The sequence below is a fragment of the Carcharhinus amblyrhynchos genome, chromosome 3 (assembly GCF_965287045.1).
Source record: "Carcharhinus amblyrhynchos chromosome 3, sCarAmb.v2.hapA, whole genome shotgun sequence".
Taxonomy (NCBI): domain Eukaryota; kingdom Metazoa; phylum Chordata; class Chondrichthyes; order Carcharhiniformes; family Carcharhinidae; genus Carcharhinus; species Carcharhinus amblyrhynchos.
The window spans coordinates 33,147,768-33,173,423 of NC_137326.1; the positions used below are offsets into that span (position 1 = coordinate 33,147,768).

Genomic DNA, 25,656 nt, shown 5'->3' on the forward strand with positions numbered 1-25,656 from the left:
AACAGGTTCACAGCAGATGCCATCTACCTGGCCCTACACTCAACCTTGGAACATCTGGATAACAAAGACACTTACGTCAGACTCCTACTTATTGACTGTAGCTCAACCTTCAATACCATTATTCCTATAAAACCCATCTCCAAATTCCAGGGCCTTGGCTCCTCCCTCTGTGACTGGATCTTAGACTTCCTAACCACAGGCTGAAATTGTAAGGATAAGCATCAACATCTCCTCCATGATCATTCTCAAACACCAGTGCCCTATAAGGTCCTCAGCCCCTTACTATACCCGTCGCACACCCAGGACTATGTGGCCAAATTCCCCTCCAACTCAATTTTCAAGTTTGCTGATGACACCACCATAGTAGGTTGGATCTCAAACAATGGTGAGACAGAATACAGGAAAAAGATAGAGAATCTGGTGAATTGGTGCAATGACAATAATTTCTCCCTCAATATCAATAATATGAAGATAGCCATCGACTTCAGGAAGCATAGTGGAGGGCATGCCCCTGTCTACATCAACAGGGATGAAGTGGAAATTGTCGAGAACTTCAAATTTCTTGGTGTCTAGATCAACAATCTGTCCTGGTCCCTCCACACCAACACCATAGTTAAGGAAACCCCCCAACGCATCTAATTTCTCAGGAGGTGAAGGTAATTTAGCATGTCCACTGTGGCTTACACAACCTTTGCAAATGAACCAAAGAAATCTTTCTGGTTGTATCATATCTGTGCTCTGACCAAGACTGCAAGAAACTATAAAGGGTTGTGAACAAAGCCTTGTCTATCACACCTCCCATCCATTAACTCCAATTACAATTCCCATGGCCTTGGAAAAGCAATCAGCACAATCCATCCACACACCATATTCTCTTCCACTTTCTTCCATCAGGAAAAAGATACAAAAGTCTGAAGTCATGCACCAACCAACTCAAGAACAACATGCTGCCATCAGACTTTTGAATGGACCTAACTCATACTAAATGATCTTTCTCTACCCCTTAGCTACAACTGTAACTCTACATTCTGCACCCTCTCCTTTCCTTCTCTATGCTTTATCTGGATAGCTTGCAAGAAACAATACTTTTCACTGTATACTAATACATGTGACAATAATAAATCAAATCAAATCAAATTAAATCAAATGAGAACGTGGAAAGGCTTTGGTTCAACACTTCGGCTGGAAGAAAGCATCCTACAAATTTGATGGCATAGCATTTAAATGAAGTGTGTGCTTACCCAGTCCACATCAGAAGATGCATCAGAAGAGAGCAGCAACTTCTGATTCCAAATTAAAACTACGAATGCTGCTGGCCCCACATGTTCCCTCAATTGACTGCATTCTGACTCGGGCCCTCACTTCAGCTGGTCAATCACTCCTAGTCATTTCCCTAGCTGCCCCAGTGAACACGCTCTAAGTGTGACATCGTAATGAGGCCAGCGGTCCAATTTTTCACAGACCTGCTATCCAATCATTAGGTGCGTGCACTGGATCCAAATTTCTCACTTTGGTCAGAATCCAATTCCTAGGCTAGCACTTCCAATGATGCAATATCACCTCTGTATCACATTGAAGTGCCAAGATGGATTAATGTGACTTGAATCTATGATCTCCTGGCTCAGAGACAACGAGTTAATGTGACATTTCATTGTTTTCTATTACATCATTAACTCAGGTTGATGAAGAGGGGAACCTGACGAAGAACATAAGAACATAAGAAATAGGAGCAGGAGTAGGCCAACCAGCCCTTCGATCCTGCCCCGCCATTCAATAAGATCATGGCTGATCTGTCGTGGCTCAGTTCCACATTCCCGCCCTCTCCCCATAACCCTTAATCCCCTCTCTCATCAAAAACCCATCAACCCGAGGGGAACCTCGAAAGCTTGTAAGTTTACTATCAAACAAATCGGTTGGACTTAAACCTGGTGTTGTCAGACTTCTTACTGTGTTTACCCCAGTCCAACGCCGGCATCTCCACATCATAGCTTAACAAACACATGGATAATACTAACATGAATGACAAAATACATTTGAAACTACAATGATCCCAGTAACATACAAAAACCCTTTGAAGCAGACAAGATGACCGTGGTCTAATGCACACTCTTCCCTGAAGCCAAGTTAGTGTCCGTGGATTTCTCCTCAGAATCCACCTCCCCACTTGATGATTGTTAAATGAGAGTTTCAAAACTCCACTCCCAACATATGCTTTAAAATCTTCTCTCATATCAATACTTTCACTTAGCATTTCACATTCTGGAATATAGTCCAGACTTTACATATGACTTGTTACATAAAGTTTTTGCTCCACTTTTAACAGTGATTCCATTCCAGGATTTTGTACCAACCTTGTTAAAGTTTCTTCGCCTTGACTGTCTTCCACAGACAAATTCTGATATCCAGGCAATACCCTCTTTCCAATTACTTTAAGATTTGTTTCCCAGATGGTATTCCAAACTTTGGGATTACTTTAGAAACTTTTCTCTAACATTCTTATTGACCGATTCCTTCTCTGTTCCATGACTTGAAATTAATAGTATCATGTTGTGCGTACAGTTCCTCTTTGTTCCTTTAAATTCAGACCTTCTGGAAACTCCTTTTCATTTTTCTTGTTGCCTTAAGTAGCAGTTCTTTAGGTTACTGGCACTGGCTTTCTTAAACATTACTCTATTTTATGGCTTTTATTCTAAAACAGCTGAGAGATGGTCCCTTTTTAACTGTCTGTCATCAACTGCTCTAACTTTCAGTTACAACTAAAGAACAAAGGAAAGCTTCTTTTCTTCTCAGAGCCTCAAGCTGGTCAGCAACTATATTTATTCTTCATGCCGTAACTCTCTTTATCACAACAGAATGCCAGTTGGAAGTGAAACAACCCTCCCCAGACATTCTAAAAACTTTTGTCCAACATGAATTTGACTACAGGTCCTTCCAGGTATAGGAACATTAAATGAAAGCCGCCTAAAACCATACCTCATTGCTAATGTTTACACATACAAAAAAATTCCCTGAACATATCATTATTTTCCTGACATGTTCAATATCAGTGTCTGTCAGCACTGCAAATTACAGTTACGCCGTTGTTTAAGAAGGGTGGCAGGCAAAAGGCAGGGAATTATAGGCCTGTTAGTTTAACGTCTGTTGTAGGTAAAATGTTAGAATCCGTCATCAAGGAGGAAATAGCGAGGCATCTTGAGGGGAACTGCTTGATAGAGCAGACTCAGCACGGTTTCGTTAAGGGGAAGTCGTGTCTGACAAATTCATTGGAGTTCTATGAGCATGTGTCTAGTGCGGTGGATAGTGGAGAGCCGGTGGATGTGGTCTTTCTGGATTTTCAGAAGGCGTTTGACAAGGTACCTCACAAGAGGTTATTGCAGAAGGTAAGGGGACATGGAGTTGGGGGTAGGGTGTTAGCGTGGATAGAGGATTGGTTGTCAGATAGGAGGCAGAGAGTGGGGGTTAATGGGTGCTATTCGGATTGGTGGTTGGTGACTAGTGGAGTGCCCCAGGGGTCGGTGCTGGGGCCTCAGCTATTACCATTTATATAGATGATCTGGAGGAGGGAACCGAGTGTATGGTGTCAAAATTTGCTGATGACACCAAGATTGGTGGAACGGCAAATTGCGTGGAGGGTGTGGAGAGTCTGCAGAAGGATCTAGATAGGCTGGGCGAATGGGCCAGGAAAAGGCAAATGGAATTTAATGTTGGCAAGTGTGAGGTGGTCCACTTTGGTAGGAATAATGGTAGGAAGGACTATTACTTACGTGGCGAAAAACTGCAGCAGGCGACGGTGCAGAGGGACCTCGGGGTCCTTGTGCATGAGTCACAAAAACCCAGCTTACAGGTGCAGCAGGTGGTCAGGAAGGCTAACGGGATACTGGCCTTCATAGCGAGGGGGATTGAATATAAAAGTAGGGAGGTCTTGCTGCAGCTGTATAGGGCATTGGTGAGGCCGCAGCTGGAGTACTGTGTGCAGTTTTGGTCGCTGCACTTACGCAAGGATATTTTGGCCTTGGAGGGAGTGCAGAGGAGGTTTACTAGGCTGATACCGGAGTTGAGGGGGTTGAGCTATGAGGAGAGGCTGAATAAACTAGGCTTGTACTCGTTAGAGTTTAGAAGAATGAGGGGAGATCTCATTGAGACATATAAGATGATGAATGGGATGGATAGGATAGAGGTGGAGAGACTCTTCCCGCTCAGAAAGGATAGTAGGACTAGGGGGCACAGCCTCAAGATAAAGGGGGGCGGTTTAGAACAGAGTTGAGGAGGAACTTCCTCACTCAAAGGGTGGTGAATCTCTGGAATTCTCTGCCCGTTGAAGTAGTGGAGGCTGCCTCGCTAAATATTTTTAAGACGCAGGTTGATGGGTTTTTGATAAGCGAGGGGATTAAGGGTTATGGGGAGAGGGCGGGAATGTGGAACTGAGCCACGACAGATCAGCCATGATCTTATTGAATGGCGGGGCAAGCTCGAAGGGCTAGATGGCCTACTCCTGCTCCTATTTCTTATGTTCTTATGAGACAGGGACTTGGTTAACAAGTGGTGCAGTAAAGAAACAATGACCAGAACTTTTCTTTGCCTTTTCTCCTATTTTCCTTGTTGTATTCCTTTGTCCATCCTGTTCATAGAATTATAGAATCCCTACAGTACAAAAGGAGGTCATTCAGCCCATCGAACCCGCACCTAGAATGATCCCACCCAAGCCCCTTCCGCGTAAACCCACATATTTACCCTGTTAATCCCCCTGGCACTAAGGGGCAATTTAGCCCCTTATCCACCTAACCCACATATCTTTGGACTGTGGGAGGAAACTGAACACCCAGAGGAAACCCGCACAGGCATGTGGAGAATGTGCAAACTCCAAACAGACAGTGCTGAAGCCAGAATTGAACCCACGTCCCTGGCTCTAATGCTGACCACTGCCACTGTGTCACCCTGTGGTATCTTCCAGTTGAGGAAAGGTTCAATGTCTGAAAGATCAACTTGTGTTCTCCATAAAGATGCTGCTTTATCAGTTCGATCCAGCATTTATGTTTTTGTTTCATATTTTCAGCATTTGCAGAGTTTTGCTTTTAATTACAGCACTGGCTTGAATTCACTGAGTTTTTCTTTCTTTGTCCTTTGAAATTGCAGGCAATAGCATTCACAGTTACCTAATTCAGTGTTGCAAGACATTGTTCAGATTATTGGGACTAAATTTGCACTGAAATCTAGTAGCATGCAGAAGTGCAAACCTGTCAAGTGCAGAGAGTAAGGGCTAAATAGCAGAAAGTAGTCCTTGGGCTGTATAATGAATGTCATTGGTGATGTATTCACATGCAGGAAGAGAGACTACATTCCTGTTAAATTGGCCACTGTCTCCAGAATTTCACACTTTGAAAATATAATTTCTGGCTTTATGACCGGTTACTTGACGAAATAATAGCAGGTGCACTCCCTACTTCAGTTCATCATTTGCTATTTATTGGTAACATCTTTATCATTGTTATTGTAATCGCTTTCTAAAATTTCCAGTAATTCATATATTTAACAATTTTAACTCGCTTATGGTATAATAATTGAAGCTCCAATCCAACACTGTTGTTGAAAGATAAGGAAACATAATTAAAAATGATTTTAAAGAAACAAATGGCTTATTAACATAAGCATGAATATATCCATTAGGATGTTAATTAGAGCAGAGCTGTCCTGTTTAGAATTTGCTGATATGGGACCATATAAGTTTATCATGATCATAGTATGCCCAGTATTGAGCTGATTATGTTGTGAAACCATTGATACAGTGTTTGCACATTCTCTTTCAACTGTCAGAGGAATGTACTGGCAATAGTAAATAAATAGGTATTTGTTTATAATTATTTCAAAAATGTAATTAAGCGTTCCCTATATTGAAACTACACATTCTGCTTTTAAGAAATATATCCTTTCAAAATCATGTGACATCTCATGATTTTAAATATTCCAGTCAAGTAGCAGGAAACATTTGAGATATGTCACTGCAGAATCATTAACCCCTTGGGTTGTCTTTTAACTGTTACTGTGCAGTGAACTAAGGCCGGGATTTTCCGGCCTCATCATGGCGGGATTCATCGTGCTAGATAAGGCAGGCCAGCCAAGAGTCCAGGCACATCCCCATCAAGAAGAATAAATGAACCTAAGTGAGAGCAATCCCAAGACTACTTTCGGATTCTCTTTATCAGTCATAAAGTTGTACAGCAGAGATCTGGAAGCAAACCATTATAATTAGAATAATTGTGCGGCAATAATGAGAGGAGATTCAAAAGACCAAAATAGAGCAATAAATTAATAATTTTATTTGAAATTAAATACTGACACATTTGATCGAACTGTTGCAGGTTTCATGCAGTTACTATACAAAACATGACTTTGCTCAGCTCAGCTATCTGCAATGTTTTTTTTCCAAAAGAGTTAAAAAGCTGAATATGGTAGAGCACATCATTGTTGAACTTTATGCTCCTCATATCTTCTGTTAAGGAACTAACAAGAATTAATGGGCAGTTGGTTGTTGTCTCAGTTAAAATGACCTTCTTTGTAACATTTAGGGAAAAAATGGGCACCAGAAAAGTGGAATTAATTGGAAAGCTCGACTAAAGAGATGGCACAGGCATAATGAGTCGAATGGTCTCCTTCTGTGCTGTTCATTCTAAGATTCTACAGGCAGAATTTTCCCAAAACATTACTAAATGTTAATCATCCCACACTTAGTCATTTTTTGGGACAGTAGTGAATTTCTCATTGGTTCTGAGAGGGCTGGAACCTAAATAAGATGATAATCCCAGATTCACAAAGATTGGGCACCATTTTTAAAGGGTACCTCGATCTCCAATTGAAATTGAGGAAAACAGACATCGGGGACCCCTTGTTGAAGGGATGTTTCCCCTCTCCACTCCCCAACAAAGACTGTTGCCATCAGAGCACTGGGGCCCTCCCAAAAGGGCCCCCTTGATGATTCCCCCCTTCATGACACCTCTCCCCTTCAACAGGCCACCTCCAATACCTCCACTTTCTCAAGAGGTTAAGGAAATTTGGCATGTTCACTGTGATTCCCACCCATTTTTACAGATTCATCATAGAAAGCATCCATTCCAGATGTATCACAGCTTGCTATGGCTCCTACTCTGACCAAGACCACAAGAAACTACAAAAGGTTGTGAAGGTAAGCATGTCCATCGCAAACCAGCCTTCTACCCACTGACTCTGTCTACACTTTCAGCTGCCTCTGAAAAGTAGCCAGCATAACCAGGGACCTGGACATACTTCCATCTTTTTCCATCAGGGAAAAGATACAAAAGTCTGAGATCACCAACCAACCAACTCAAGAACAGCATCATCCCTGCTGCCATCAGACTTTCGAATAGATGTACCTTATATTGAGTTGATCTTTCAGTACACACTTGCAATGACCGTAACACTACATTCTGCACCCTCTTTCCTTCTCTCCTACGTACTCTATGAACACTATGCATTGTCTCTATAGTGTGTAAGAACCAATACACTTCACTGCATCCCAATACATGTGACAATAACAAATCAAATCAAAATCAAATCATGTCATGAACCCCTATTCCTGACCCTCATTTGCCAAACTCGTTAACAAGATCAAGTTAATCTTATGCTAATCAGCTTCACACCCATTCTGAGCAAGATCTGGTTTGCCACATTAGAAGGAGACTGAGCAGATTGCAAACCACTTGGCAGTAGGTGCAAAGCCTGTTTTTAATCCCGCATGCAATTTTCCCAGATTGGCGCGATCTGCATTTGGCACAATGCAGTCATAAAATCACGGTCTATAAACATATTATTGGAAACAGGTGATATATTTAATGTTGACAAGTTGAACCACATTGTTAATATAAAATGAACTGCTATAATCTGCAAGAAAGATTCAAACATACAACTGGTAATTCAGAATTCAGCCATTGGAATCAACCATTTTTGAAAAAAAGAGTTTTATCAAATCTAATCACTTGTACTGCTGACTACAGTTTGGTGCTCTTGTTGTGCAGAACGAAACAGGTACTTAGACATCCCTGACTCACATCTCTTTAATCAAAATGCACAGATCCCAGAATATGAGAAAATCAATACTGCAAAACAATGTTATTGTCAACCCAAAGCAATAAATATTCTTACCCTTACAGATCACTCTCAATGAGCCCAAGTTGTTCAGAGCACTTGACAACTAAACGTAAAAGAAAAAACAAACATTGTACTCTAAATATCATATACAAATAAACATATATATGCTGATGGAAATTAATACAATATATTTACAGTGGCTACAAAAGCAAGCCTGGGGATATTCTACAGAGAGTAACTACGAAGTGGTTGCAGTTGCAAGATGCACTACAGCAACCTACCAAGGCTCCTTTCAAAGCACCTTTTAAACCCAGAATTTCTGTGACTTAGAACAAGGGGAGCAATGGGAACATCGCCATCTGCACATTTCTCTCTAAGTCACAAATCATCCTACTTTGGAATTACATTATCATTCAATTATCGATGCTGATTCAAAGTCCTGGAAATCCATCTCTAACATGGACTGTCATGGTTCAAGAAGGTGGTGGTTCACCATCATCTTCCTCAGGAATAATTGGGATGGTTTGGATATTAGGATCAGCAATAAATTCAAGCAAGGCCAGCACTACCCATGTTTCATGAATGACGAAAAGGAATTTATATAATTAGTGGTGAGCAAGACATTGTGTAGATTAGCATTTGGATGAGCTCAAATTTATCGGGGTATAAGTGTACAATGTGCAACGAAAAGGTAAATCTGGAGTTCACAAAAGGTGTTCAAGATTTTCAGTTAGATGAATTGTGGCACAGGTGTATACATATAGTATTATGGATGTAGAGGATATTGGATCAGAAACTCAGCCCAGGACCAAGTAGATCCAGTCAGAAACAATGGTCAGAGGGACCAATAGAATCAGTGACAATTGTTTGTTACAGGGATTGAGACAATAATTTTGGTCTTTCCTGTGATTCACTGGAGGAAGCTGTGGGTCATCAGGCAAGCAGTCTGACAACACAGAAGAGAAATGGTGGTGAGGTAGAGCAGGGTACATGCCAAACCTGACCCCAATTTAAACTTTGAGATATTCTACAGAATCAGTTTGATTTGAGAAAAAAAATACAGCTTTAATGATATAAGGTAGTTAACATTAATGCCAGTAAAGCAATTAAGGCGATACATGTGCTTACTTTCCATGTCGGTCAGTGTACAGCAATGAGCTGTAACAAACGAAAATGATTTCTTGTCCTCTGTAGCTCGTATTTTCCCCACTGCCACTATGGCAGTAATCAGCTAATTCATCAGAGGCCATGGAATCATACAAGGTAGTGTTTAACATGAGAATTCTTGCATTAGCAACTTCATAAGTGTAATGTTTTTATCTTTTTATTCCGTTATATTTCTTGTGCTGAGTGTCAAAAGCTATTGCCATTAACGAACATTCGATCCTTATAAGCTAAATTGTGACTTTATAAAAGCATTATCTGGTGATTGTCTGGAAATTTAACCAAAGTCTTTATTAACACCTTCAGCTCACTGGAATGATTCCAGACCCTTTCATGATCTGATAGCCTCCTGAGGATACAGAAAGTGGTATGGGATAAAACCTATAAACAAGGTTTATTTAAATCACAATGTAAAAATAATAAGAAAATGCAGAAATTGGCATTGTTTTGACTGGAGTTATAATTCCTTGTTTGAATATGGTATGTGGCCCTTCAAAAATACTTCTGTTAAAAATAAGAATTACACACAGTGTTTCACAAAATTTTGCTCCATTCTCCATGTACGTTATGTTTTTCTTTTTATGATCGCATAGTCTGGAAGCTCAGACCCCAAAGTTTGATTGGAAACAAATGAAATCTTAAAATATAAATAAATTTGTTTACTTTGTGTATATATTGAATATGTAAGGAGTTCAAATCAAACAGGTTTTTCATATAACTCCATGGACAGAATCCTAACTACGGTGTGCTGGGGTGAGTAAAGCCCAAAATGTGTTGTTGAAGATCAGGAATCCTGTTCAATTTTGGATATAACCTGGGTAGATTCCAGACAGTCAGGAATAAGCCCTGGAGCTGTTTGGTCAGTCATCAAAATATCTGGATCTCCAATAAACTGAGGAGATAGGCTAGGATTTACATAGCCTTTGTACAGGTTTTCTCAAGCTGTGTGGAACTTGCCTGTGTAACAGGTGGGAGTACAGCAGAAAGTGCTTGTTCAGTGTAACTGACAGGGTGGAAAGCCTTCAAAGACAGAAACTGAATAGCTGCATCTCTATCCAGATGAGAGGTGTGCTCATAATACTTCTCCTGAGTTCTTGTTTTTGATTTTGAACTTTTTGTAAGTCATTCAATTTATATTGCACTTCAAAGACCTTGATCTATATTTCCCTGCTGTCAGCCTTCAGGCAGCATTTTGTAAAATTTGTTGTTTCATGGGATGTGGGCCTCACGAACTAGGCTGGCATTTTGTTGCCCATTCCAAATTGCTCCTGAACTGAACAGCTTGCTATGGCCATTTCAGAGGGCATTTAAGAGTCAACTACATTTCTGTGTGTCTGGAATTACGTATAGGCCAGATCAGGTAAGAATGGAAGGTTTCCTCCTGAAAGGTCATTATCATAGAATCATACAATCATAGAATCCTTACAGTGCAGAAGAAGGCCACTTGACCCATTGAGTCTGCACTCACCACAATCCCACCCGCATCCTATTTCTGTAATCCCACATATTCATCCTGCAAACCCGCTGACACTAAGGGGCAATTTAACATGGCCAATCTACCTAACTCGCACATCTTTGGAGTGTGGGAGGAAACCAGAACACCCCAAGGAAACCCACGCAGATAGAGGTAGACATGCAAACTTGACATAGACAGTGACCCGAGGTTGGAATTGAACCTGGGTCCCTGGTACTGTGAGGCAGCAGTGCTAACCACTGTGCCACTGTGCCGGGTTGAATCCAATTCATGTTGAATTTTACAATCGATGTTATACATCATGACGCTAGCTTTCAATTTCAGATTTTATTAACTGAATTTAAATATTTAAGTATTATTCAAGTACTATCTTTAAGTTCATTCCCATTCACACATCAACATGTGATCAGTGATTGAAAACAACAACTTATATGATGCTTTTAAGCTAATAAAATGCCACAAGGTGCTTCACAGGAGGCGAAAGCATAAACTTAGACACCAAACCGTATTAGGCAAAACTAGGTCAGATAGTCAAAAGTTTGGTTGAAAATGCAAATTGTTTAAGTATGAGAGTTAAAGAGGTTTAGAGAGGGACTGCTAGAGCATAGGGCACAGGCAATAGGGTACCAATAGTGAGACACTTAAAAGCAGGGTAGTCAAGTGGCCAGAATTAGAGGGGTGCGGATACCAAGGAGGTGATTGAGGCTGAAGGAAATTACAAAGATACCGAGGGGACGAGCCATAGAGGGATTTGAAAACAAGGGTGAGAATTTTAAATTATAAATGTTGCCTGACAGAACCCAACATAGATCAGTGAACATCGGGGTGCAAGGTGAAACAGGACTTAGTGCAAATAAGGACAGAGGTCTTTGGACTTTGGACAAAATCAATTTAGAAGGTAGAATGTGGGAGACCAGCCAGGAGTGCATTGAAATATTCAAGTCCAGAGGTAACAAAGGCATGAATGAGAGTTTCAGCAGCTGAAGAGCTGAAATGGGGCAAAGTCTGACCATGTTACTGAGGTGAAAATTAAAAATGATGCATACACACGATCGGAAGTTTACCTTGGGGTCGAATATGAAACTAAGGCTGTGAACAATCTGGATTAATCTCACACAGTTGCTACAGAGGCTGATGGAGCTTTTTAAAATTTATTCTTTCATGGGATCTGGGTGTCATTGGCAAGGCCAGCATTTGTTGCCCATCCTCAACTGTTCTTGAACTGAGTAATGTCCTAGGCTATTTCAGAAGGCAGTTAAAAGACAACCACATTACTGCAGATCTGGAGTCACATGGAGCCAGATCAGGTAAAGCTGGCAAATTTGGTTCCCTAAAGTGAGCCATATAGTTTTTTGTGACAACTGATGAAAGTTGCATAGTCACCATTACCAAGGCTAACTTTCCATTTCAGATCTTATTAATTGAATTTGAATTTGACCAGCTGCCATGGTAAGATTAGAAACCACGTTCCAGAACATTATTAGCCTGCACCTCTGGGTTACTAACTCTGTGACATTACACTACACCACTGTCTCAAAGGAACAGAGTTTGCATCAAGGACCCAAGACAATGACTTCAGTCTTCCCAATGTTTAACTACAGACAATTTCTGTTCATCCAGTACCAGGTCTCTGATAAGCAGTGTGACGATTTTGCAAGTGAAGGAGTCAAGGAAGTGAAGGTGAGGTAGAGCTGAGTATCTTCAGCATATACATGAAAACTAATGCTGTACTTTTGGATAATATAGCCGAGGGGCAGCAGCAAGAGAAACAGGAGGAGGGAAATGTTAAGTCCTTGGGGAGATACCAGAGGTACAAATGCAGGAGCAGAAAAGAAGTCATTGCAAGTAATAATCTAGCTACAAGTATATATTTAAGATTAGAATAGTCAAGTGCATTTCCATCCAGTTGAATGGTAGCTGCACTGAAGAAGGATGGTTTAGTCAGCCATTTCAAAGGCTCAAACAGGCCAGGAAGCTCAATGTTATGATGGCCACAGGGGAACATCAATAGGTCTCCCTATTAACCTCTAGCAATATGAGCTCCCCTAATAAATGAGTGGATGCTTGACCAATGGGCAAGGAACTGGCAGTTGATAGACTTGGGACTGATCTGCACTCTGTACACACTGAATGGCACTCAGGTATCGCTAAATAAAAGGGTGATTGGTGATCGAAGATTGACCTCACGTAGATTATTACAGATGAGGAGGGATAACTTTGTCACAATAACATAACGTGTTATTTGTACCTTTAATAAGAGCCATTTCAGCATAATGACAGGAACAGAAATCCAATCAGACCAATTCAAACATGTAGTCCTGGGAAAGATTGCATGGATTTGGGAAGCAGCAACACACACAAAAACTTTGGGAAGTAATGGGAGTTTGGAGGTGTGATTGCAGTTTGCAAAGGTGATGGGAGTCAAAGGTTGATTTTTTTTTGTAGGGAGGGTTGGTGACAGTGGTTTAAAAAGATAGAGGACAGTGGTTTTAAAAAGTAGACGGGTGGCACGGTAGCACAGTGGTTAGCACTGCTGCTTCACAGCTCCAAGGGCCTGGGTTCAAATCCCAGCTCAGGTCACTGTCTGTGTGGAGTTTGCACATTCTCCTCGTGTCTACGTGGGTTTCCTCCAGGTGCTCCGGTTTCCTCCCACAGTTCAAAGATGTGCGGGTTAGGTTGATTGGCCGTGCTAAAATTGCCTTTAGTGTCCTGGGATGTGTAAGTTAGAGGGATTAGCGGGTAAATGTGTAAGGATATAGGGATAGGGCCTGGGTGGGTCAGTGCAGACTTGATGAGCTGAAGGGTCTGTTTGTGCACTGTAGGGTAGGGTCCTATGACATCATCTGAAGAAAGGGAACTGTTAACAACACCAGTTAAAATGGTGCCCAGGAGAAGAAATTGGGGGTTTAGTGGGAAGTGAGCGAAGGGAATCGGCATTGGGTCTCATGGACAAGATGAGGTTGGAAGGGGCATAATGGCAGAGGAGAGAAACTAGAAAAAATTGTGATTTCGGGACTGGGATAGTAGGGGGGAATGACAGAGCATCTGGGGAGATTTGGTAGCAAGTGGAAGGGAGAGAAGTGGCCGAAGCAACAGATTGAATGATCTTGCCCTTGTTCAGAAAGAAGTTCTGCTGCTGGGGCCTCAGCTATTCACCATTTATATAGATGATCTGGAGGAGGGAACCGAGTGTATGGTGTCAAAATTTGCTGATGACACCAAGATTGGTGGAATGGCAAATTGTGCGGAGGGTGTGGAGAGTCTGCAGAAGGATCTAGATAGGCTGGGCGAATGGGCCAGGAACTGGCAAATGGAATTTAATGTTGGCAAGTGCGAGGTGGTCCACTTTGGTAGGAATAATGGTAGGAAGGATTATTACTTACGTGGAGAAGAACTGCAGCAGGCGACGGTGCAGAGGGACCTCGGGGGTCCTTGTGCATGAGTTGCAAAAACCCAGCTTGCAGGTGCAGCAGGTGGTCAGGAAGGCAAATGGGATGCTGGCCTTCATAGCGAGGGGGATTGAATATAAAAGTAGGGAGGTCTTGCTGTGGCTGTATAGGGCATTGGTGAGGCCGCAGCTGGAGTACTGTGTGCAGTTTTGGGCGCCGTACTTACGCAAGGATATTTTGGCCTTGGAGGGAGTGCAAAGGAGGTTTACTAGGCTGATACCGGAGTTGAGGGGGTTGAGCTATGAGGAGAGGCTGAATAAACTAGGCTTGTACTCGTTAGAGTTTAGAAGAATGAGGGGAGATCTCATTGAGACGTATAAGATGATGAATGGGATAGATAGGATAGAGGTGGAAAGACTCTTCCCGCTCAGAAAGGACAGTAGGACTAGGGGGCACAGCCTCAAGATAAAGGGGGGGCGGTTTAGAACGGAGTTGAGGAAGAACTTCTTCACTCAAAGGGTGGTGAATCTCTGGAATTCTCTACCCGTTGAAGTGGTGGAGGCTACCTCACTAAATATTTTTAAGACGCGGGTTGATGGGTTTCTGATGAGGGGGGATTAAGGGTTATGGGGAGAGGGTGGGAATGTGGAACTGAGCCACGACAGATCAGCCATGATCTTTTTGAATGGCGGGGCAGGCTCGAAGGGCCAGATGGCCTACTCCTGCTCCTATTTCTTATGTCCTTATGTTCTTATGATCTGGCAATAGATGGCTAAATCAGTAATCCATCATATCCTTTCAAATCTACATTCCTTGAATTTAAGGAATCAGAGACGAGGGCTGCATTGGGGGAATAGTCAGAGTGAGAAACAGGAATGGTTTTATTGGGGACTTGGATAATGTTAAGTCAGGGTGTTGCGACTCAGGAAACACACGATTTTAAAATTCTCATTTTTGTTTTCCTCCATTGCCTTGCCCCTTCATGATTTTTACAATCAGCCTCGCAGTCCCTGAAATCCCTGGCTTTTAAGTTTTATCCTTTTGCTCATCTCTGATCTTCATTACTTCAGCACTGGAGGCTATGCCTTCAGCTGCCTAACCTCAAATTCTGGAATTCACACCTTAAACCTCTCGTTCTGGAATTCACACCTTAAACCTCTCTAACTCTTTCCTATCTTTCCTATCTGTTTTTGTTTCAAGATTCTGGCAACAATAGAATTCGTTTTATTCATGTGTCTCCTAATTAATATTGTGAATTTAGTACCACATTACAGGCAGTGTTGTAATGTGGACTGCATCTGCCAGGATGGAGGTGATGCTGCATTAACTTCAAACAGGATTACCAGAGCCAAAGGAAAGATTCTGCTAGTTGAGGCTAAAGATGAATACACGTTATAGTAATGTAAGAGTATTGTTATTTCAAGTCTCCCTTTAAGATGCTGCATAAAACATACTTCTTTGGCCATGGCAATTGGTGACCTATCATAATATCTCCTCGCATGGCTCGGTGTTCAATTTTGTCTGATAACACTCCTGGGAGGTGCCTAGGGATATTTCACTGTGTTAAAGGTTCCATTTAATGCAAATTGTTCTTGTATTTATAAAATCTCACATTTACCTCAGAGCCAGCACAGATTAAGTATTCGTATCTTTTCCTGACAGTACCAGACTGAGATGCTGAGTTTTTAATTGTGTCTCGTCACTCTGACTGACTATAACTCAAATACAACAAACACAAAATATGAAGCATAGGCTTTACTCTGACATGAAATGTGAAATATTTTGTCAAATCCAGATTAACATATTTTTCAAACCCATTACTTTTTTATGTCAAGATGCAGTTCAACCTTATTATATAATCGTGAAGCTCAAACACTCTGACTGATGTGCAAATTAAATGGAACACAGGAAACAACCTTCATCTTAGCCAAAGAAAGGAAAACAACTAACTAAAAACCAAATTTCAGAAATTCTTTTCAACAAACTGCAAGTAAAAATATTGAAATAAAACTGGAACAAGTTGCAAACATGCTGTATGATAGTTCACTCCTCCTTGATTTCCCTTCCCATGTAACACTTGCCCCCCATCCCCCAATTAAAATGTGTTTCTCCTCAAATTCCTCCCCTGCCTCTGTATTTATTATACCTCTGGCATTAACCCTAAGGGTGGTTGGGTACAATCCTTTTCTTGTGAGGAAGCACTTAGCTTCAGCTTAGTTTAGCTCAGGTCCTACCCTCCAGCACACCAACTGAAATTTTGCTCTGCTGCATATCAGTCAGACCCATTACCCTATCCTACTTTGGTTTACTTTCAAATTCAATTCCTATTTTCCCCCCAAATTCTTAACTTTTTCTTTGGCCTTCTACTCTCTTTAGCATTTGCACATCCTTTTGTTTCTTTACACTTTTTCAATACTTCTTTCTATTGATTTATTCACATAATCTGCTAAATCATCAAACAATCCAATAATGTATCCCCCCCTACTGATTCAATGAACAAGTTTGTTAAGGTTATAAACTTTAAACAAATTTGTACTTACTACAAATGGTAATTTTTGTGTTTATCTGTTTTTGTTTATCGATTTTTTTAAATTTGAGTTTTCTAATTAAAATTGTGAATTTAGTATCACTTTACATGCAATGTTATATTGTGAGCTGCACCTGTCAGGACGGGGTTTAGGCTGCCTTAATTTTACACAGGATTACCAGAGCCAAAGGAAAGATATCCATTGCACTATTTCAGGCTAAAGATGAATACAAGTCACTGTAGTGAAAGTTAATCCAAGTCTTACAGATAATGACTGTGTATAAGTATTGTCTAAAGAGTTAAACATAGTGTAGAACATAAACTGAACCAACACTTTTAACTGAATAAAGGAAGATCTGTGATCCTATTTAGGTCATGATGCGGAGATGCCGGTATTGGACTGGGGTAAACACAGTAAGAAGTCTCACAACACCAGATTAAAGTCCAACAGTTTATTTGATAGTAAACCGACTAGCTTATTTCTATGCTAGTGCCTGACTTCATTGTTTCATTGCCTCTGATGAAGGGGCAAACCCCGAAAGCTGGTGGGTTTACTATCAAATAAACTTGTTGGACTTTAACCTGGTGTTGTGAGACTTCTGACTGTGTTTATCCTATTTAGGTTCCAGAGATGCAATGTCATTCTCTTCCAGAAGAGGGAGCAAGAGGCTCCTTCGCAAGGAAGTAGAGGTTTGGCAACTGGTTGAAGTTTGAATTGGCGGCCCAGGTTTTTTTTATCAAACCAGTGTTGGTCTCTGATATGTATGCAAAAATGGTGCAACACTCCACGTGAGGGACAGATGTGTGGTTGAAATCAAAATATCCAAAAACTGTTGTTTGAGTTGCACTGCTCTGACATTAGCTTCACAGAAATGCCACCTTGCATTGGCATACCATTGAAATGCATTGAATGGTATGAGGTTGCTGTGTCTGTGTGCTAATGAATTAAACTCGCCTTAGAAAGTGAAGTAGTGTCAATTCCACTCTAAATACCCGTTTAACAATGTAATAAGTGTTTATTATTGCCAACCTCTCTGGTGCCAAATATTAACTATGTGGACTCTTATTCCTTCAGATTTTAATTATTATTGGGGATGATAAAAATGTAAACTTCAAAAAGAATTTTCATCTTTCTATCGGTCTGCCCTCTTAGTCCAATATTACTTTTCCTTTATTTTTTGCAAGATTATTTGACACTGAATTCACCGACTCTGATTATATTTCCTCCTCAGTCCTTGAGCTGTTAATTTCACAATTCCTCAATCTGATTGGTTGGTTTCCCTCCTCGCTCAGGTCCCAAATGGCTTCTTTGCCCCACTGTACTCTATCAGGCTACATTTTCAGCAATTTGGTTCACAAAGTATTTAAAAACCTACATGCGCAAGGGCAAGTCAAACGAACAGCAGAAACGAAAGTTAAAAAACAGAAAATGCTGAATACACTCAGCAGGTCTGGCAGCATCTATGGGGACAGAAACACAGTTAATATATGACCCTGAACTGGAGAGGGATAGAAATGAAATGAATTATACAATTGGAGAGACCCATTATGCCCCATCCCCTTGCCAACCATATGATTCATTTTGATCGTTCTTCAGTTCTGTAGAAAGGCCCTATGGATTCTGAAGGTTCACTCTGTTTCTCTCTCCATAGATGCTGCTAACCTGCTGAATATATCCAGTACTTTCTGATTTAATTTCAGATTTCCAGCATGAGCAGTATTTATGTTAATTCAACAACAGAAGCTGTTAGTTGCACCACTATCGCAAAATTTGTCTGATTATCGTGGATTCACAGGGCCCAATTTTACCATTTTGATTCGAAGTGCTGAATCTGGGAGTGTTTCAGATCTGACTTTTAGAACCGTTCTCAGATGCCCCCAGACACATTCTGCCTGAAAAAAAATCAGCAATTTTGAATCACACAGCAGAATCCTGTGGGCAGGGCTTATTGCGCCCGAAACACTGTTGCTTCAATTGGACCCTTCAACTGCACATGTGCAATAAAAAATAGAAAATTGCTCCCCTGCTGTGTCGCTCCCGGGCTGGATTTTGCCTCCCTTGGCCTGACAGACATTGCCCCAGTCCCACAACTTTACTGTCTGCTTTATCCCCCACACTCTCCCACTACCCAGACCGACCTTCCCCCCCACTGATCACTCACAGTGGCAGCAGACCCCCTCCAACATCGGACCGCCTCACTCCCTCCCCCATCCCTCCAGCTATCTGACCTGCCTCCCTCCTCCGCCCCCACCAGAGAGCCATCTGACCTGCCTAGCTCCCGCATCCCACCAGAGAACCATCTCACCCAGCTCCCCCCCACCCCCCAGCCATCAGAGAGCCATCTTACCCACCTCCCTTCTTCCCCCACCAGAAAGCCATCAGATCCACCCTCCCTCCCTGCCCCTGACCAGAGAGCCACCTGACCCATCTCCCTCCTCTCCCTACTACAGAGCCATCTGACCCACCTCACTCCCTCACTCACCCAGAGAACCATCTGGCCCATTTCCCTCCTCCCCACTCCCCCACTAAGCAATATGACCTGCCCCCATCACCACTACCACCGAACAAGTCAGAGCACCGCCGGAAGCTCTGAACTTACTTCCTCAGAAGCTGGAGCGCCCGAATCGAACCTTTGAGGACTATGTCTTGTTTCGTGCTGAAGCTGGACGGGCGAATATGATGGTAAAGGTGGAAATGCCAGTAAGTTTGGGCATCCAGTCCATTAAGTTCATTTAAATGCATGCAAATGCATTTGAATTGATGTCGCACCTGTTTTGAGTGCGGTCCAGACTGCAGCCATTTTTGGCAGTTGGTAAATGGACGCGAAGGCAGGCATGGATCACGCCATCGCCTCACGCCCAACTTTACCAAGATTTCGCGCCCAAAAATGGGTGCAACTTGATGTAAAAATCAGGGCCACAGGGTTTAACTGATCTGTACACGAAAGTTGAAGGCAATGAACCAAATAAGATTGGTAAATTGGTGTTTTTACTTCGTGCAAGAAATGTGAACACAATTGATACCTTAAGAAGCATAAATTTCTGAGAAAAGACCTTCTCTTCTCTCATTTGTGAAATTTAGTGAATACTGTCCACTTGTCTGGATTAGTGAAGCTACAACAGCACTCTGGGGGCTCAACCCTGCAGGACAAAGCAGTCTTGTTCGTCGTCATCCCTTCCAACACCTTAACTACAAGGATACACTGCAACAACTTGAGAAGGCTTCTTCGAAAGTCCCAATGCAGCCCCGCAACCTCTACCACCAAGAAAAGCGAGAGCAGTTTGTACATGAGAACACCAGCACCTCACACCTCCCTTCCAAGTCATAGACCATCCTGACTTAGTAATATTTCTGTGTTCCTTCATCATCACTGTGTCAAAATCTTAGAATTCCCTACCTGCTGCTAAAAATATGGACATTTCTAAAAGATAGCATTGAGCAAAATTGTGATGTTGCCACTGGTAAAAATAACAAAGCAGCAGTCACTTTCTAGGCAAGGATAATCCAGCACTGTCTTTATCCAGAGACATTTAAAATATCATGGAGCCATATAAGGCATTTAAAATCAATGTTTCCAGTTATCCCCATATATCTCATGTTAGACAGTAATAGACCTGTGTGTTTCATTTATAATAGGGATGAGATAACAAAACTTTAGTCTCCAAGCCCACAAAATTGAAACAGAACAAACAAGTGAAGAGGTCACTCAGTGGAATGCATATCTCCACCCCGCTGTGTTAACTCAATGCTATTACAATTACACACCTCTTCCTCAAGGCCTTTCCCTGCCTGGCTGATGCTTTGCAACTAAAATGCTGAATACAGAAATAAATTTAGCGACTTGTACCTCATGGAGGAGACTTTAGGCCAATCCATATCGAACAACCTGCACTGAAAACTCTTGGCATTTTGACAGTTGTGACAAATTCCACCATGCCAAATGAAACAATCCACAAATTCCAAAACAACAATGTTCAAAATCAAACATCACACAACATTCTTTAAAAAAGTCAATTTGCACCATCACCCAATATGAACTGGCCCTTTAAAAGAGTTCCAGAATCTGCTTTTGGATCCACATCTTCTCCAAAAACAATCAGTTCTTCTTTGGACCACACGCAATACGTGTTCAGGTTTTCATTGAAATCTATCTATCCATTTTTGAGATAGAGGCCAAAGCTTTTCAGCTGTTTACAGCGGCAGGATCTTCTGGTCTTAACCACGGTGCATCCCTGATCACGGGTTTCTTGGTGGTGTGGAGTGGATCCAGTGGGAAATCCCATTGATAGCAATGGGACCAGAAGACCCTACTGCTGGCCAGGGGCACACCACCTTCTGTTGCAAGAAAATCAGTGCAGGGAGAACAGAGAATCCTAACCATATTGTTACAAACAAACAAACTGGAATGAAAACATAACACAGAGGTAATCAGTGAGTAAGAAATTGAAGTACAAATAGGACTGAAAGACAATGGCCTTCTCGTCTTAGTTTGGACAGGCCAGTCATGATATAGGATTGTCAGAAAGGGCAAGTTCAGCATGGGTCACCATTTAAAGCTTAAACATGACATGAGATGCTTGGATTTCGGAAAATGCCGATGGCAACCAGAAGGAGCAACACATTCAGACTTGTTTAAATGGCCAATTAAGCCATTAATGGTCAACTTGTTCATGGGAAAATAGAAGACAATGAGTTGGGATGGAGAGGGGCATTTTCAGAATAGTAACCTATAACCTGTCAAGTGCCGCGGGGATCAATGTTAGAGGCCACTATTATTTACCAAATATTAATGACTTGGATAAGAGAAGTGAATGTACTGTGCCAAGTTTGCAGTTAACACACAAAAAAGGTGGAAGGCCATATAGTGAGAGTGACATAAAGAGCAGAATTTCAGCACCCCCCCACTACAGGAGTCGGAGTGAGCAAGGGGTGGACAATGGAAAGAACTGTTGACCTCGGGCAGGATTTTACAGTTTTGGGACAAGCGAGGCCTTAAAATCCCACCCAAAGAGTCTATAGAGGAACACAAATAAGTGAGTGGGCAAAACCTTGGCAGATAGAATGTAACATAGGAAAATGTGATGTTGTGCACTTTGGGAGGAAGAATAAAGGAGCTGAATATTATATAAATGAAGAAAGATTGCAGAAAGCTGCAGCACAGAGGGATTTCTGGATCCTTTTGCATAAAATACAAAAAAAAGCAGAAAATCAGTTTGTATGTTTTCTGTTTGTCACACTTAAAAGTTGTAAAAAAAAATGAATTATTTGCTCACAAACCTGGAATGTCCTGTGTGTTCAATGGTTTTTTTTGTCTCATCAATGCCCAGTGAAAGATACTTGGGATGGTAAGTTTCATTACTAAGGCAATAATGTGGCATAATTATGTGTGAAATGTTGGGGATTGAGACAGTGCTGTTGGTGTCAGATGGAACGTAATTTTTGGCAGCTGAAAAAATGCCTCCCAGGTGTCCCGGCCCACCTGAAGGTGCCTCATTCAATGTCTTTGTCCTCACCATTTGTCTGCCTGGGCTCTTCCTCAGTGTCCTCCCTAGGCAGACTAAGGTTCTGCAGAGCACTGCAGACAATGATGATGAGCAACACTCATTCTGGAGGATATTGTAGGGCACCTCTGCAGCATTAAAACCTCATTTTAAGCAGATCCAATGTCCTCTCCCTCACAGCGCTTGTGAAGGCACGGCAGTAATTGTATCTTTCCTCTTTCACTGTCCTCCAGTGCCAGAGTGGTGCCATCATACACCTTTTCAAGGGATACTCCTTGTCACCCAACAACCATTTATTGTGGCGAGATGGTGCTCTAAACAGGTTTGGCACTTGAGTGGTGTGGTATGTAGGCATCATGGGTGCTGTTAGGGAATCTCGCACAAATCTGTAGAATCTGGGTCTTGTTGACACATACAATTTGAATACTGTATGATGTGGTTAACAGTGAGGTTGAATGTCGTGGACTGCAGGGAGATAAAGAGAGGATAGTCAAATTGGCAGATAACTGACAGATGGAATTTAACCCTGAAAAATATGAGGTGATACACTTTGCAAGTTGTAATTTGACGAGAAAGTATTCAATGAACAGCATGACACTCAAAAGTTCTGTGGAACAAAGGGACCTTGGTGTGTTTGTCCACAGATCTCTGAAGGTGGAACGGCATGTTAGTAGGGTAGTGAAAAAGGCATATGGGACACTTGCCTTTATGAATCAAGGCATGGATTACAAAAGCAAGGGACTTTGGTGAGGCCACAGTTTAAGTACTCTATGCAGTTCTGGTCACCCCATTATAGGAAGGAAATGATTGTACTAGAGGTGGTGCAGAGGAGATTCACCAGGATGTTGCCTGGGATAAACTTGGGTTGTTTTTGCTGGAACAGAGAAGATTGAGTGGTGACCTAATTGAAGTCTACAAGATTATGAGGGGTATGGACAGTGAATAGCGAGATGTTCCCCTTAATTGATGGGTCAATCACAGAGGGACACAATTTCAAGGTGATGGGCAGGTGGTTTGGGGGGGATGTGAGGAAAATCTTTTTATGCAGAGGATGGTGATGGTGTGGAATGCGCTGCATGGGAGGGCAGGAAAGGCATCACATCTTTTAAAAAGTACTCGGATGACCACTTGGCACATGGGTCAAGTGCTGGTAAGTGGGATTAGAAAGGTAAGACAGGTGTTTCCCATGTGTTTGTGCAGACTTGATGGGCTGAAGGGCCTCTTCTGCACTGAGAGACTCTGTAATGTGCTCCCTGCTAAAAAGACAAGACCCACCTGCAGAGTCGCAAATGCAACTGACCCATGCACTGAAGGAGTCAAAGGGATGGAAATCTCAGAGATGTCACAAGACTGAAATGTTCTGAAAGCTCCAAACAAGATACACAAACCTCAAAAGAACGCAGTGAAAACATTCATAATGCTCCAGCTGTGCCCATGTCATATTCTCAGTAACTCCAACCAACTCCACCAGCTTTTGCCTCTAGCTCCTTTTATTCCACCCTTGGGTGACAAAATGGCAAAAACTGTTTTGCTGGCTTCCTGTGTGACATTGTAAAAAAAATCGCACAGGCAACCTAAAATCCAGGTCAATTGAAGTTTTAGTCCTCTCAATGAGCATCTAATTTGGGCTCACTGACTGGAATATCACGCAAGTGTGCAATGACATTGGGATGCATGCCCAACATCATCTTGCAGAATCTCACATGCTTCCATGTTGGACACATATCCGTCCGAGTAGCAAAGCATTCTGCCTCACATCTTTCAGTAAAAATTCCAATAGCTTTCAAACCACTGAGATTAAGCTTTCATTGCAGCATGGAGGATCCAAGGCTATGAATAAGGCAGCTCAAATCCTCTTAGTGGCTCGAGAACCGGAAGCAGAGCACGCAAACAGTTGCTAGAGACCTACTTGAACTGACTGGGTGTAACCAACCACACACGCACCCCACCCCAACCCCCCCGAATGTCCCGAGTTCAAAAAGTCCGGAGGGGAGGTAAATTTTCCTTGTGTCTGGGATACAAAATAATGCGGCTCACATAACGATGGGAAATTAACAATAGGAGCACCAACAACTGAACTCTGCTACCCAATTTGAAAGGGCTAATTATCACACAAGTTTAAAAATCACATAGGCTGGTAAACTCAGTTATATCAGGTAAACCATGAGAAAACCACAGTTCTCGATTAAAGCAGACCTAAATAAAAGTCATGGACCACAAAACGTCTGAAAACAGAGCATACACCTAAGACCTCCATTGAATTATGCGCAGCTGTAACTTGTCAGAGTCTATTATAACAAGGAACAATGAACATGGAAGGTTCAAATACTACTGGTTAGACGTACAGCTATCACAATTGTGTATGGAAGTTAATAAATAAATCAAAATAAATAAATGCTTGGTGATATTACAATTAGGTAGACGTGCACAAGTTGGTGATCTGGACACCTAAAAACTTGAAGCTTTCGACCCTTCCTACTTTGTCCCTGTTGATGTAGACAGGGGCATGTTCTCCTTTACACTTCCTGAAGTCGATGACAATCTCCTTTGTTTTGTTGAGGGAGAGAGTATTGCTACCACACCAGTTCACCAGATTCTGTATCTCATTCCTGTACTCTGTCTCATCATTGTTTGAGATCCAACGCACTATGGCAGAGTCATCAACAAAGTTGAAAATCGAATTAGAGGGGAACCTGGCCGCACAGTCATAGGTGTATAAGGAGTATAGTAGGTGGCTAAGAACACTGCCTTGTGGGGCACCGTTGTTGAGGATCATAAAATCATAGAAACCCTACAGTGCAGAAGGCGGCCATTCGGCCCATCGACTCTGCACCGACCACAATCCCATCCAGGCCCCACCCCCATATCCCTGTATATTTATCCGCTAATCCCACTAACCGACACATCTCACAACTCTTAAGGGGCAATTTTTAGCATGGCCAATCAACCTAACCCACACGTCTTTGGACTGTGGGAGGAAACTGGAGCACCCGGAGGAAACCCATGCAGACCACGAGGAGAATGTGCAAACTCCACACAGACAGTGACCCAACCTGGGAATCGGAGCTGTGAAGCAGCAGTGCTAACCACTGTGCTACCGTGTCACCCAAATGATGATCATGGAGGAGGTGTTGTTGTCTATCCCTACTGATTGTGAGTTAGAAAGTTCAGGGTCCAGTCGCAGAGGGAGGTGCTGAGGCACAGGCACAGAGTTTAGAGATGAGTTTCATGGGAATAGTGTTGAAAGCTGAGTTATAGTTAATAAATAGTAGTCTGACATTGGTGTCCTTGTTACCTAGGTGTTCTGGGGCACCTTGGACATTCTCTCTTCCACCTTCTTCCATCAGAAAAAAGATACAAAAGCCTAAGGTCACATGCCAAGCAACTCAAGAACAGCTTCTTCACTGCAGGTGTCAGACTTCTGAGTGGACTTACCTTGTATTAAATTGATCTTTCTCTAAACCCTACCTATGGCTATAACACTACAGTTTGCACTCTCT

The 25,656-nt window shown here is 42.1% G+C and overlaps 1 protein-coding gene across 4 annotated transcripts in view; it reads right to left on the bottom strand.

Moving 5' to 3' along the window:
- The window catches only part of fhit (fragile histidine triad diadenosine triphosphatase), a 1,046,244-nt gene that overhangs the window by 989,017 nt on the left and 31,571 nt on the right, over positions 1–25,656 (bottom strand). For 3 of the 4 annotated variants that reach the window (XM_080186306.1, XM_080186302.1, XM_080186303.1), the window contains exon 2: positions 8,155–8,203. The exons of the other annotated variant lie outside the window; for it this stretch is intronic. The gene's annotated coding sequence lies outside the window, so the exon portion shown is untranslated. The remainder of the gene's footprint in view (positions 1–8,154; positions 8,204–25,656) is intronic. 4 annotated transcript variants of the gene reach the window in all.